The sequence below is a fragment of the Strix aluco genome, chromosome Z (assembly GCF_031877795.1).
Source record: "Strix aluco isolate bStrAlu1 chromosome Z, bStrAlu1.hap1, whole genome shotgun sequence".
Taxonomy (NCBI): domain Eukaryota; kingdom Metazoa; phylum Chordata; class Aves; order Strigiformes; family Strigidae; genus Strix; species Strix aluco.
The window spans coordinates 79761390-79776059 of record NC_133971.1 but is presented as its reverse complement, the minus strand read 5'-3'; positions in this window follow the sequence as shown (position 1 = coordinate 79776059).

The following is a 14670-nucleotide window of genomic DNA, read 5'->3' as shown; positions in this document are numbered from 1 at the left end:
CATCAGTTACAACAGGTACTTTAAGAGACTCTTTTGGGCAACACCAATGTCATAGCCAAAGTTGCACAATTACCTCTGCAACTTTCCCAGAATGAAAGAGTCAAGCTTGCATGGCTCTTCTGACCCAAGTTGTGCCAGCACGGCAAAGAAAGTTGAGAAGTATTTCAAAGAAGCAAAAAAATGTTTCTCAGTCTGTAAGCACAGAACCAATAGTGAGAGAAATGAAATATGCTATGGTGTTCCAAACCTCTGGTAGCTTGAATCTCACCAAAGATTATAGGTGCAGTCCTAAAAGCACTGCCTATTACAGTGATCTCAGGTTTCTTTAAAACAGTCCTGCATTGAAGATGTGCACAGTAGACCCTTTGGTCATTATATGGGTTCAAGGATAAATCCGACTGTAATAGCTTAAGTTTTGTTGGTTTTTTTTAATAGAGGTGGAATATAGTACTTAAAGGACGATTGTGTCGTCCACTGAGGAAATACAGGCCCCTCTGTGGGACAAGACCTGCCATTCATTATACGGATATGCAACTTTTAGAATACTGTAATGTCTTGGACAATCTTCATGCAAGAAAGGGATTCTTCCCCTCTACTAAAGTACTTGGTAGTTGATCTGTCATCAACTACCCACAAGAGAGAAGGAGGGTAAAAATAGCCATTCTTCACAAACAAATTCCTTTCCAAATCTTTCAGATTCCCTGTCAATGCCTTCTCTGTGGCTACTGTTCTTGCAGCTACAGGGGACCTTGGCTAACAGGATGGCAGGCCAGCCATACAGTGGAAACTGAAATCTTGAGAGTGGCACAGAAAGATGTCAAAACTCGCTAACAGAGTTACGTTACTGCAGTGACTAGCAACAGGCTGGGATACTGCAATCTGGTTGCTACTCTTGCAACCTCAAATTAACAAACTTAGCCTGATCCAGAAAACACTGATATGAACAGAGACCTTCTTCCAGCTGATGTGACAGACCTTTGGCTCAGGAATTGTAAACAGCCTTTTTTGTGTGAGTAGGTTTTCTTTCAGTGAGTGAACTTAAATCATTAAGGTTATGACAGCAGCACCTAGCTCAGACAGGTTGGGATATGGCAGCTAAAGCATTAGAGAGGAATTAATACAGGGTGCCTTTTTTCATGAAATATTCTGTTTATTTCTAAAGTTTGCTGACATTTAATCTCACATCAACAAGAAACTTTAAATAAAGACAAACTGGCTGTTTGGTCTTGTCTTCACTATTTAGAAATTTCAGCTCTAAGGTTTTCATGGAAAGAAAATAAAAACGAAGTCTAATATCTCAAACTCCAAGAACAACCCATAAGCCTAGATGTCCATTTCTTTTCCTTCTTTTTTTTGTTCCCCACGAAAATGAAGCAAGTATGTTTTTCTAAAGGAAATGGCATATGAAAAATTTGTCACTGTAAGATCTGATTCACTGCAATGTCTTCTTCTTCCATTCCTTTCTGACTAACACAAAGACCAGTGATGTAGAAATGTCAACCCTTTTTATATGACATTAATATTTTCCACAGCTTTTATACTCTAAGACAAAAATTGCAACAGCATCGGTTCTCTTATCTTTAGCTTCAGTGAAGAAAAACTACAGCATTCTATAAGAATCATAAAACTCATTTGTCTTTCAGCAGAGCTAAAAGCTAATTTGCCACAGCACAAACAGGAAAGAGAGAGAAAATCTGTTTGTGAATGCATCTGTTGGTTATGAACACAAATTAAGCTGAGTTTTTGTTCTTTTTAACTGATGGAAAAGTTTAAGAACTCAAAAATACAGTCAGAGCAGAAAATAAAATATAGACATTTCAACATTTCATTCAAAAATAAATGTCCTGAACTTAGACACCTGTTGCTTCACTTCTATATAGAAGTGAAGCACGTTTTCATTGTTTCAATTTTTATTTTGGGGGGATAAGGCTATCGTACAGATTCATGAATTTCTAGTCCATAAGCAAGTGAATGTCATACTTGGAGCTCATTCTTCCTCATGGTGTTGACTAGAATCCGCTGTTGGAGGCTTCTGGAACGTTACTTTTAACCACAAGTTATTGTACTAGCCACAGGAATTGTGTGGAAGACAGATATGGGAAAGAGGAGCTTCCTGTAGCATACATTAGAATCCAGGATGGATCTGATAGCCATAACAGTTATTCCTGGTGCTGCTTATGAAAAAAATAGAATCTTCAGCAATAACGGATGTACATTTTATTCCATATTTTAAAGAAAGGCTACCATGTACAAAGCTACAGAACTACAAAGCTGGTAGCAATTTAAAAAGAAAGGCAAGATATAATTGAGAAATAGAGAAGCAAATTCAATGGTTTATTAGAATTTTAAACTACATCAGATGAGCAAAATAGCAAATGAACAAATAAGCAGATGAGCAAAGTCTTATTTTGTCAGCTATTTTACAATACAAAGTAAGTGGACACTATACGGGAAGAACTAATTTGCTGCATAGAGTAGCAGACTTGGGTTCTGGAGATTTGCCTCTGACCTTTGCTACTGGCCTTCTGGGTTACCTTCAGCAAGTCACGTCCATATCTTGTACCTCAGTTTCATAGTATGTACTGTGGATTTCCTCCAAAAAGCATTTTGAGATTTCTTGGTAATGCTCTTCTGGTTAAATGGTATTGTTTTCATACTTTACTGCGATCTTATCCTTTTTGAAGGCAAAATATAGTTTCGGCATGTGGGACATAGTTTACCTCACAGCACTACCCTTGGGGAAATAATGTTAACGCAGGGCTATTTGCAGTATCCAGAATGGGATTTACGGCAGACTTATGCATCTAATCAACTGAAGTTTTGAAAACCTTTGCTTAAAGATTTTTTAAAGTTTATAGGGGGCTCAGACTTCAACAAAGGTACATTGGTACCTATGGATCTAGTGTGTAAAAAAGCCCCTAAGCACCTAAAACTGGATAGGACCAAGCAGCTCTGCACACTAGTGCATACTTTATATCATGGTGTAAGCACAAGTTCTGCTGGAAACCTGAAACTAAATCTGCTTATTTCCATGAGGGATTCAGTCCAGTGGGTGTTAACAATCATGAGAAGAGAGACTCGAATTTCAGTGCCTTCTTGAACTGCTGCTTATTTATTTTGCGTTAGGCAGACATAAAATTCATAAACATACCATGCAATGACTGGAACCTAGATCTTTATTTTAAGAGGAAAGCTTTAACCCTAGGCCACACTTGGTGTTTTTCTGGACACAAGTGCATGCAAAGTGGAAAAACAACATTAGAATTGAGTAAGAAGAAGAACGGAGATTATTTCACCTACCATGGCTCAAGCACTTTGTTGGGCTGGAAATGTAGACCTAATCCTCTTCAGGCAGAGGGATTTGAACCAAAAAGTCCCATCACATGAATAAGAACCTGTGGTTGAAAAGTGATCATCACTTGCGCTCTCATCTGTTTCAAAGTACTGTTTCTTACTTCATTTGAACAAAGATTTACCTGAATTGTCTATAAATCCAAAGGAGAAGAAGTCATCTTCCTCTAGTATGGAAACAGCACCTAGGTCTCCAACAGAATGTTAACCAGGTCAGAACATTTTTTCATAGGTATACAGACAACAGTCTAGATGTAACAGGCTGTAGCTTCTTCTAGAGGAGCCAAGCATCTGATACTTAGGGACTGTGGTGATGAATATCACAGTGCCAAAATCCTTTATTATGAACAGATTCTCATGGTAGTTACATTGCACAGAGACAGGAGCACACTTGTAGACATGATGATGTCCCAGACACTCAGCAATTTTTGGCAAGTCTTACAAATTTTCCAGTTCAGATTCCAACTCTGTAAATCATACATTTTCTCATAAAAATATGTAGAAAGAATGTTTTAGATACCTTGCACTTACCAGTAAGAAATGACATTCTGACAGTCACGTAAAAGCATAATCAGTAACAATCTGACATGAGTCAAACACTTCCCATGTCTAGTTCAGGTCCTTAGTACCTTAACCCACTGTCATATTTATTGCAGCTATTGTCAAGAATGCTGTGAAAAACTGTCAGTGGAAGGGGTGGGGAGTGAGGGTATGTGTATGCACATACATTTCTGAAGAGGTTGATACAGTCAGGATTTGTGGCAATATAAATTACAACTTCATGAGTTTTTATTATTGAATTATTTGTTTAAATGCCAACCATCTGAGGATATGATTCTTGGTATAGTTCCTCATTTTTCACATCTTTTGTCTGTCCAGAAAATACTGCAAAGTCTGGGTCAAAAGACAAAGACAAGACTACTTCAAACTAATGGAGCATTTAAACAGTTAAATTTTTGACACAACATGTTTAAATTTTTAACACAACTTAAAACTGGCAGGAGCTCTACAAGTAAACAGGCTGGAGAATTGGTCTAGAACCATTGACAGGACCTTGATTGTTAACATAGCCTTGAGTAAGACTGACAAATAAACAACATCTTGACAGAAGAAGGCCTTCTGAGTCAGATAGCCTTTCATGACATTTTTCCCCCTTTCCATGAAGGTTGATAATATCACCAGCAAAAGATTCCTTCCTCTAACTTGGTGCCAGAGGAGTAAAAGGAACTTAGTCTACCTGTTCTCTGCTACCACCATCCCCAGCTAAATACCTTGGTGCACCAAGCACATGCCTACATAGCTCCTACTTACTGCTGCCATAGCAGGCCAATGTTCAAGAAAGCAGAACAAGGGTAGCTGAAGAGGTCCTCTTTTTCTCAGCTGTAAGGATGCATTCTTCAGACTAATTGGTTACAAATGTTCACTTAACAAGCAAAGTTATTCATATGTTACAGTAATGCAATAGTGAGTCTTGAAGACTTTAAATGTTGTTCACTTGTCTTTCTAAATCAAAATCACCCAGCAATTATTACGGAAAAAACCCACAGTACTTAAAGCAAATGTCATTTTTAATCTAGGGGAAATTTGTATCCCAGAATTTAATGGATTGTTAGCATTCCTTTCTTTTTTCTTTTTTTTTTTTTTTTTTACCAGACAGTAAACCCTCTATATGAATACATAGCATAGCTAAAAAAACCCCCAAGGATTATCAATAAAAGTAGAAACCTTTTCCTGCTATACTATTGATTTTTTTCACTCAGTTGTGATCTAACAGTCATACTGTCTGACAGGTATTCCGTGCACTATGTAAAACAAACTGCTAAATCAAATTCCTAGTGGATATGCACACATGACACAAGTATACTACACTGAAAAAAACAGGAAGAATGAAAAAAATCAGCATATACTGAATAAGCATTAATGTCTGTCTTCCTTAGTCTACAGTGGGAATTTCCAGGGAATTTCTAGAATTGCCACGCCTTGATGTATTTTCTGCAGTTTGGTCAGTGCAGGAAAACCACATAGGATCTGTTGAAGTCAGCTGCCCAGAATCAACTGAAATTTGAGTCCTGTTTATTCTCCAAGTTTTGCAGAATTAAAAGTTTTAGAGAGAGAAGATCCTCATAAAAAGAAATGGAAAATAAATTATTGTGAAAGGATGAGAGAGCTTGCTCTGTTCTTGCTTATGCTGTAGTTTTGCAGATGTTATTTAGTAATGAAATCATCTTGTTAAGCTTTTAATCAAGATCTATTTGTTTTCTTCAACATCACAAAAACTATAGGAAAACAATCCAGCATTCATCTAAACTGATCCCTACATCAGATCAGGGCCACCTAGAACAAACCAACAAATTTCTTTCTAACTAACTTTTGAAACTTCCCATGCAAAAAATACAACCTACTGGTTCCTTGTCATGCTCATCAAAAGCACTGAACATTGTGTCCAACATAATGACCTTCTCCTGAGGGAACACATAACAGCTACTTTGGTACCATTCTTTCCAGTTATGAAAACGTTAGTATCTTTCAGACTTGAAAAAGGGCTATGCAAACATAATTTTTTATTCTTACATTTTGGGTAGTTTTTAATCCCTTAAAAATCTTGATAATTTCACCCCTGATACCCAGATTTCCTCAAGAAGAATTCCACACCTGAGGAACTTTTTATAAGCCAACTGAAAGTCTGAGTAGGGAAAGCTGAATAACTTGCCCTAAGAGTACTTAAACACACATATAGCTTTGAACATATGTGCTGTCATATTGAAACTCTTTGGAATACGTAGGTGCTTAAGCACAGGCATAAGAAATTGTCTAGATGGCTGGCAAAGGGCTCAAAGTTCTGTACAACCAAGCACAGTTTTGCTTGAAGATTACCAGTAGATTAGAGGGCCTTATTTATGGATAGTGTTTTCTATGTCATGATTTGGTGAGTTGACTTGCGTTTATTTCCCTGACATAAATCTCAGTAATTATGTCTTCATAGATATGACTTGCACATTTGCTCCTGTTGTAGAGGACAATACTTCTTACACATAAGCTGATGTTTATTGATTTGCTTTCGTCAGAAATCCAGGCTGGACATAGTCATTCTTGGTGCCAGGCTGCTCCCTACTCCCAATTCTATTCAGTGTTCAGAAAGGAGATCTACGTGTGTCAGCCATCAATCAAAAAACTGGGGAGATGACATCCCAGCTTTCACTTCTCTGCAGATGCTCCATGTCGGGAATAGGCTAGGCTGTTTTCAGGGTCCAAAATATTGTGCATTTCTGAACAGATCTTCAAGGACAAGTTTCCATTTTGGAGGATGTATGGCTTCTCCCTAGCTCCCATTTGAGGATACTAAGCAATTACAAAAGAATGGAAGGATATTTCTTCCAAAGGTCACCAGGGACCAACTTGTCCACTGGAAATGTGCATAAGCTCCCAGTCTTAGACGTCTGGAGAAGCACCTTTTACTGCAAACTGTAGAGAAAAAAGAGCTTTCTCTCCCTCATACCCCTCTCCTCAGAGAGCTGATTTGTGGTGGCTTATCTGATGATGTGATTCGTTGACAAATTTGAATGCATGTCCACAAGGAACCAGGACCAGAAAGACTGTTTGGTAATTAAATTGTACGGTCTAAGTTAATACATTATTTGTAAATGTTTTTTAAATTTTTTATGACTAGTTGCCATTCAGTAACCATTAATCTAACTAGCTGTCTCTCATGCCTAGAGTTTTTTGGTAAGGAGCATTTACCTGACAATTTACTAACTAACTAACTAAAGAATAGAATTGTTAATTAATGGAAATTGTTCATTTCTGCCTTTTGGTGTATGCCTGACACAAGCACCAACAAGTGAAGCTGACCTGGGACAGGCTGAAGCAAGGGTCACCACTGTTTTCTTGAATTGTTTGTACAACAGACTCACAGAAGTTCAGAAGACATTAAAAGTGCTAGTGCTGAACGTCTCAGAAATTAAGAAATTATTTTTACTCCTGCATCATCTGTAGCTATTGAAGGTTGGTCTTTCTATTCAGCGCTTCCATATGCTCTCCTTGTTGCTTAGACAACATTTTGTATTAAGTAGTGCTTTTCTACAGACAACAGCCAACATTTGCCACAACTAAGTAACTTGCTCTCTGTTGTTTATATTTCTATCATTCAGATACACAAAACAGGCTCCAAGATTATATTCTCTTCTCAGTAATCACGTGACTAGCATAACTTGGTGATTCAGGGCTGGAAGGAATACCAGAGGCAAGGCAGCATCACAAGCAGAGTAGAGAGAAAGAAATGGAGGTGTCCCTCCTTCTTTGGCTTCCTCCCTCCATTCTTTGGGTGCAAGAAGCTCTTTTACATTTTTGAAAAACACTCAGGATAAGCTTATACCATATACACAGGCTTCTACTGCTTGTTATGATCAGTAATGTCTCTTGGTTTGGCAAATTCCAGCTTGGTTTAAGGGGTACATACCCCTAAGCTGCACTGAAAAAACCTGCAGCAGATTTTCAGTATTTAGAAATATCCAAGGAAGGTTATTTTATCAATTATTGGCATACAAAAACCAATGTGTGTCATTTTTAAAGTTCCTTGCTTTTAACTACATGTAGGATACATGAAATTGATGTCAGGTTTACTGAATCTGGCAGTTAGGAGCTAACCATTATCATCAATAACAGGCAACATGGTTAAAATCTGCAATAATTTGGATCTGTGTGGCCAGTTGTTATCCATATGCTGTAAAGAAAAATAATCTCTTTAAGCCTCACAGAATGGATGACTGCTCTTCAGAGAGTTGCTTAAATCTTTAACATGCTGTAAACAGTTTAAATAATGCTAGAAAGAAGATACCATATTGTTATTCTTTGTCTTTGTGTTTTGATCTTAATAAAAAACCAAACAATCTGCTAATAAATATAGAACTAATTAAGCTGCATTTCCAAAACCATAATCAGAAGCTGGGGAGTACCCTATAACAGAAGAAAATCATCTTTAAAAAGATCACAACTCAGCAATAAGCTGACTTTGAGGGACCCATTCTTTGATACAGAGCCTAGAACAGCAGTAGAGCCTGACTGTTCCTTCTGAAATCCAGGACTAAATAATAAGGGTGTATCTAGCTGGGCAATTATATCTGAGTCATGGTGTTCTTACTAATAATATTAAGTGTACTGTTATGCCCTAAGCTATGAAGTGCTTAGGAAAAAATCCCGTATATTTGAGCTGACTGCACATTTGTATTTTGTCTTCACAGTATCTTCAATGAGATATGTTTGTCACACATATATGAAAAGGCATGGTCTTAGGAAAGGTGGTGTCCAACCCTGCACAACACTTCTGTGGAAACACAGGTGGAATATACTCTATAAGAGATACTGTGATACATCTCCCAGATGATGCCATACTGAGGAAGGCTGTCAGGTGCCCAGCCTGACTCGCAGCAGCTCCAGCACTACCCGCTCAGTGGGAGGCATAGGGAGCTGTCCCTTGCTTCCCAGCTCTGCCCCACACTTCTCAGCTAGCAAAGGACTCGCTTCCATCACCCTTCCTCACACTGAGAGGTGCTTACTCACAGAAGTAATTCCAGTGACTGCTACAAATTAACTGACAAAGAAGAGGCAATGTGTGAGCTCCCCCACAATGTGTGAGCTATTAACTAGCTCAGAGGGAGCCCAGCTGGCAACCCTGGTTGCCTGTGGTGAGGCAAGCGTGTTCAGCTGTTGGGCTGATGTTCCTAGCTGTCAGCTCTGTTTCAAATAGCTCCACAAGCGATGCCTAGAAGTGACTTCTTCGCTCCCTTCCAGTAGCACTCAAGAAGGATAAAGCCTAGCAGAGCTGTGGAGTTTTGGTTTGGCTTTGATGCTTTTCTAAAAGGGATCTTGGTTGGATCCAGGAGAGTACCTGATCATTCGCACCTCTCAGGGTACACACTCCCATTCATAAAAAAGCTTGTGTAACTTTTTTGGTTTTGTCTCAGTTACATCCCACATTTACCTTTTTCAGTAAATTAATAGATATAATTCAAAGATACAAAGATGACATTTAAGTACCAAATTATCTCCATTTCTGGAAAGTTTCCTCCAGGGAACGGGAGCTTCAAATGTCACAAATAAGCCAACACCTTGTTTCAGCTGAAGGTTTGGATCCTGGGAATGATTAGTGAAAACGTTTATACTGTATCTTCAGAAGAAAATGTATAAACAGAATAACCACGGGGGGGGGGGGGGGGGGGGGGGGGGGGGAAGTAATTAATTACTGTCAGTATTATTCATTACAAAGAAAACTCACAAGTGTATTGGTTTACGTGGAGGGAGAGTGTATCAGAAAGCACAGAGTATTTCCTCAGAGTCCTGATAGGTTTCCCCATGGAAAGTGTAGGCTTAGATGAGATTGGGGGGGGGGGGGGGGCGGGAAAGAGAGAATCAGCAAAGGAATGACTGACATTTGCCTCTTCCTGGAAGTGTCTGACAGTTTTGTTCTCAGTCACTTATATCTATAGGAGTATTTAAGTGGCCTGCATCCATGGTAGTTCTGCATGAAATGAGAAGGAAAAACGAATCCTCTAAAAGTAAAGTAACTCCTTGAAAATGTTGCCTTTTTAATTATGTGTGTGCCGCAGAGTATGCAAAACTGGCTGTCGGCAGACCATTACTAAACATGGTCAGTGTCCAACACATGCACATAGCTATTTATGGCACTGCAGCTCAGTGTCTGGGGGTCTGTAGTCTCCTCTAGTTGACTTCCATAGAATGCATTTTTTAAACTTATTTTTTCTTTTTTTAATAGCTATATTTATCAAACAAAATTCATACAGATATTTTCATACATCTCTTTGTAATTTCTTGGTCAGACACAGCATAACTATATTCTAATAGCCATAATTAACATTTTAAGAAGATAAACAATTTTCTTAATTGTATGCTTGAAGCACAACATTCAGACAATTTTGCTAATACATCCATGAGAGAAATACATACTACTAATGTAAGTAATGGGGCAAATCCTGCCTTGTCCCACAATTTATATGTCTGTTCACAAGAAGGTGACTTGCGCAGTCCTAAGAGTTGCCATATTTTGATTCTGTTTCTTAAAAAAGACACGAAACATGGTATATTCCAGCTAATCATTACTTATCACCAGTGGGCCAGCAAACTCTTCATTTTTTCACGAGACCTCACAGAGTGAGTACCGTTTTACTCCTGAGGACTAGCCTCAACCTGTGCAGGACACTTGGCCATTCTCACTAGTGACTCCGTAGACTGGGTGGAACCAGCTCTGGCTGAACTACATTTTGGTTATCTCAGACTCATTTTGTACGTCTCTGTTGTTATGTCTGACCTAGAAACGCAAGTGGTTCTGAAATAAAAAAGAAATGCTGAAACAAGCATTTTATTAACCTCTGCTAAAGTCTGCTCGAGTTCTTCTCCAGTTTTGGATACTTAGTTGGAAAGGACTGTGCACAGATGAGCCAAGCAGTATGCTCCACACACTACCAAATCCCACTACAGGCAGCTAAAACAGTGTTTTGATTTTATATCTTATTCCAACTTCATACACACAGATGAGTTACACTGCCTTCAGTCTTGATCTTTGACAACTCAAGGGCTCATTCTATACATAAAATTAGAATAATATTAATATTCTGACACTTTTTAAATTACATGGATTTACATGAAACGGTGAAAAATAGAGGTAAATACAATGATAGTGATTTTGCAGATTTCTCAGAAGAAAACAACTGTAATGAGGATTTTTTTCTCAAGCTGTAAGACATATTATTCAGATAAAATGCAATGGCCTTCCCTGTTGTTGGTGGGCACGAACTCCACAATGTAAAGATTTCAGCAAGTAGCACTGCATCTCAAATCAGTTTGTCTCATTGCTGGCTGGTGATTGTGACACTATGAGCCACTGCCTTTTCTTTATAACCAAGATTAGTGTTTTACAACACTACCAAGTTCTGCAGTTCAGAACTGACTTATAGACGGAGGCATCTGAGCCATCATTGGCATTTGGCATTCATTGCCTCATTTCTGGCAAAGCTGCCTTTCTGGCAGTGACATTCCTGGCCCAGATCTCTCTCAATGAAATCACTGGCAAATTTCCCAGCACCTTGAATAAGATCAGAATTGGGTCCCATGACCAGAAGATGCATGTGCGTCTCTACTGTAAGTAGCAAATGTTCATGATTGCTATCTAGCCATCCAGACTGAGGGGCTGGTGACATCTGTGAGTTGATCATATTAACACTCAAAGGCATAGACAGAACTTATTTACAACACCAAAAAAGATAATGCCTTGGCTAGGGGAAATCATACGAGGCAAAATCTATTCCAACTACCTTAAAATATTCCTTCTCTGATTCAAGTTATCTACTTAACAAGGAAAAAAAGACCCACAAGCAAAACCAAACACCAAATATACCTCTTTACTGATCACAAAACAAAAAAGTGACATAAGCTATTGCTACAAGTATCCAAAAAAAATTTCTGTTTAGACTATTTTTCCTTAAAATTCACCTGTGAAACTCATTTCCCTGAACACTCTTTAGAAAGAAAACAGCCTGAAAAGAGAATTCTTAAAATATGTATTCTACTTTCTGCACATTTCTTAGAAAGGGTTTTCTTTATTTCATTCTGGATGGGTCAATGTAATTCAACACGTATAAAACTGCAGCACAGGAAAATTTTCACAGAATCTTGGAGCAATAAAAAGCAAAACAGAAACACTACTTTAGAAGCAGTAGGTACCATTTCTAGTCTAGGACCTGTACTGAAGGTAGATGCTTTTCAAGCTTAGCAATGGAACAATTAATAAAGGAACCCATTAAGGTCTGATTGTTGCTGCTAAAAAGGAAGGTTGAATTTCAGTCCTTTGAAGTAACTGAGAATGATTCAGGCCTCATTACAGAGATATAATCTACATTCATACATTTATGTTAGTGATTCAAATCTATTGGGACAGATTGAATTCCGTTAAATAGTGCATCTTTCCTGTGGAACTTTTCTCAGGCTTTCTCAGGCTAACCTAAGAGGTGACCTGACAATACAAAGTAGTGGGGTATTTAGGGATTCAACTGTGCTATAAAAGAAAGGCTATACAGAAAGTAGAAAAAAGAATGAGATATAATCTAAAAAGCTATGTCAGCTTTTCATTTGGACTCTGTTTTGTAAATGCCCTCCCTGTCATCACACAGGATAGAAAAGGACTCTATGCGTTGTAGTAGTTTTAAATACTTCACTGAATATTGCACCTGCCAGAAGAAAATTTAATATGAAATTCCGGATATGTGGGTTTTGTTCTTAAACACAAGATCTTACGACCAACATTCAGCCAATCACAAGCTAGAAATGGATCTAAGCAAGCAGAACTCCTGAGTAAATTCAAGAAAGTACCTATTTTTTTAATGAGTAGGGGTTAAATACATCTGTTTGACACCCAAACTACTATTTTCTCCTGCCACCTGAAATGCTGGTTCACTGTATTTTCCAGCATTTGACAGGTAAAAGATAAGAAAATGAAAGGTTTCTTCAAATGTATAATTTTAAGACATTATAATAATTATTTATGATTTAAGCTCCTGGAATCAAAGAACTTCAATTTTAGAAATAACATGTTGTACCCTTCATGACCTAGACAGCAAGCAAACATTGACATCAGCTTTGTAGAACTACATGTAAGCTCAGGCATTCACTGAAAAGTAGGCTTTTGCTTTTCCTAGTTGTTTTATTTCTATTTCTTTATTAGTTGCCAAAAAAGGAAAGCCTAAATCAGATTCACAGAAAATTTTCTGAAATGCTTTGCACTCAGTGCAAATCCATGCAGAATAAATACTCTGAAGTACCATAAACAACATCATAAAACATATTGATTCTAACATTAAATGGTTTCATTTTTAAGGCTGTTTAAATGTCACCCCCAGAAGCTGAACACATAAATTTAGGAGCCAACTCCCTCCAGAATGAACGCCATAATTGGAGAAAATAATTTCTAATTTCTGTTGTGAAGTTAACAATATATTTAACATCCTAATCTAATGAATCAGTCTAATTTTAGAACTATTTGTTCTTTTCTGCATTTTCATTGTTTAAATTAAGATTTACTCCACATGACAAATGCAATTTCATAGTCAGTTTTCCATTGCATTCCACTGATCTGCATTATTAAACTGCTTCTATTTCAAAAAGTTCTGGGTTTACCTAGTGAGCTACGTTTCTGCACTGCTTCACTTCTCTGCTATTCCATTCTCTTAGCAAGTGTCCCATCTTGCATTATAAAACAGTTGTTTTATAATACTAAATACTGAACCAAAATTTAATGTCTTGCATGATGTCCATATCCTGTCAGTCCCTGATCCCTTATTCTGGTGTTAAAAGATAATACATCATATGGAAGATGCCTGTTATTCACTGGGAAAGTTGACAGTTCAGTGACGGGCTAGAAGTATGAATCTGTCATAACATTCAGTATGTGAAATGAGAAATCCATTCAGGGAGGTGGCATCAGAGGAAAAACCAACAACATATACCCCTCCAGGAAAATAATAACTTGAACAGTCACTTTAAAGTAGCCTTGAAAATGGAGAATTTGTTCTTTTCTGGCAAAGGAAACTGCATTAGTTTAAAAAAAAAAAAAAAAAAAAGACAGCAAAACATTCAGACAGATTTTATGGGGAAACCTTTGCAATCCCAATAAAGCCCCTTTTGCTTTGAAGTCAGACGCGTGATTCAGTAAATGACTCATGTTAGCAATTAGAAAATGGTCATTTAGGGCCCTGATTTCTTTTGAGACAAGAAGGGTGAGGGTGGGGAAAGAGACACAATAAATCTTGAGAGGCTTAAAAGGAAGAGCAGGCTAAAGTGTGAACTTTTTATTTCAGCAGCGGAAGCGAGAAATCACTGATTCATTAAAGGAGGGAGAAGGACCTCCATGGAAGCTGGCAAAGAAGAAGGAAAAGGAGCTAATTATGTCTCTTTCCCCTTTTCACTCCCTCTGACCAGCATATAATCTGCTTTTCCAAGGTCTGCCTGTAGTATACACTTCTTTCCAACCTCTCCACCCAACCCCTCCTCCAGCGGGGGGGGAGGGGGAGATCTAGCAGGCAACAAGCTCCAGGTGGCTTTCTCAAGCACTTCACTGCCAAAAAAATAAAATAAAGTCCTCTGCTAGAAAACAAGTTGGGGAGGGAAGAAGGGGAAGGGAAGCCTCCCTAGAGGCGATTGGTTCAGCCTGGAAGACAGGGAAATTAGTAAAGCATGAGTCTCCAAGCCGTGCTGGTGGCCGGCGCTCTGAGGAGAAGAACGCTTTAGGAGCAATTAGCAGCGAGCCGAAGGCGG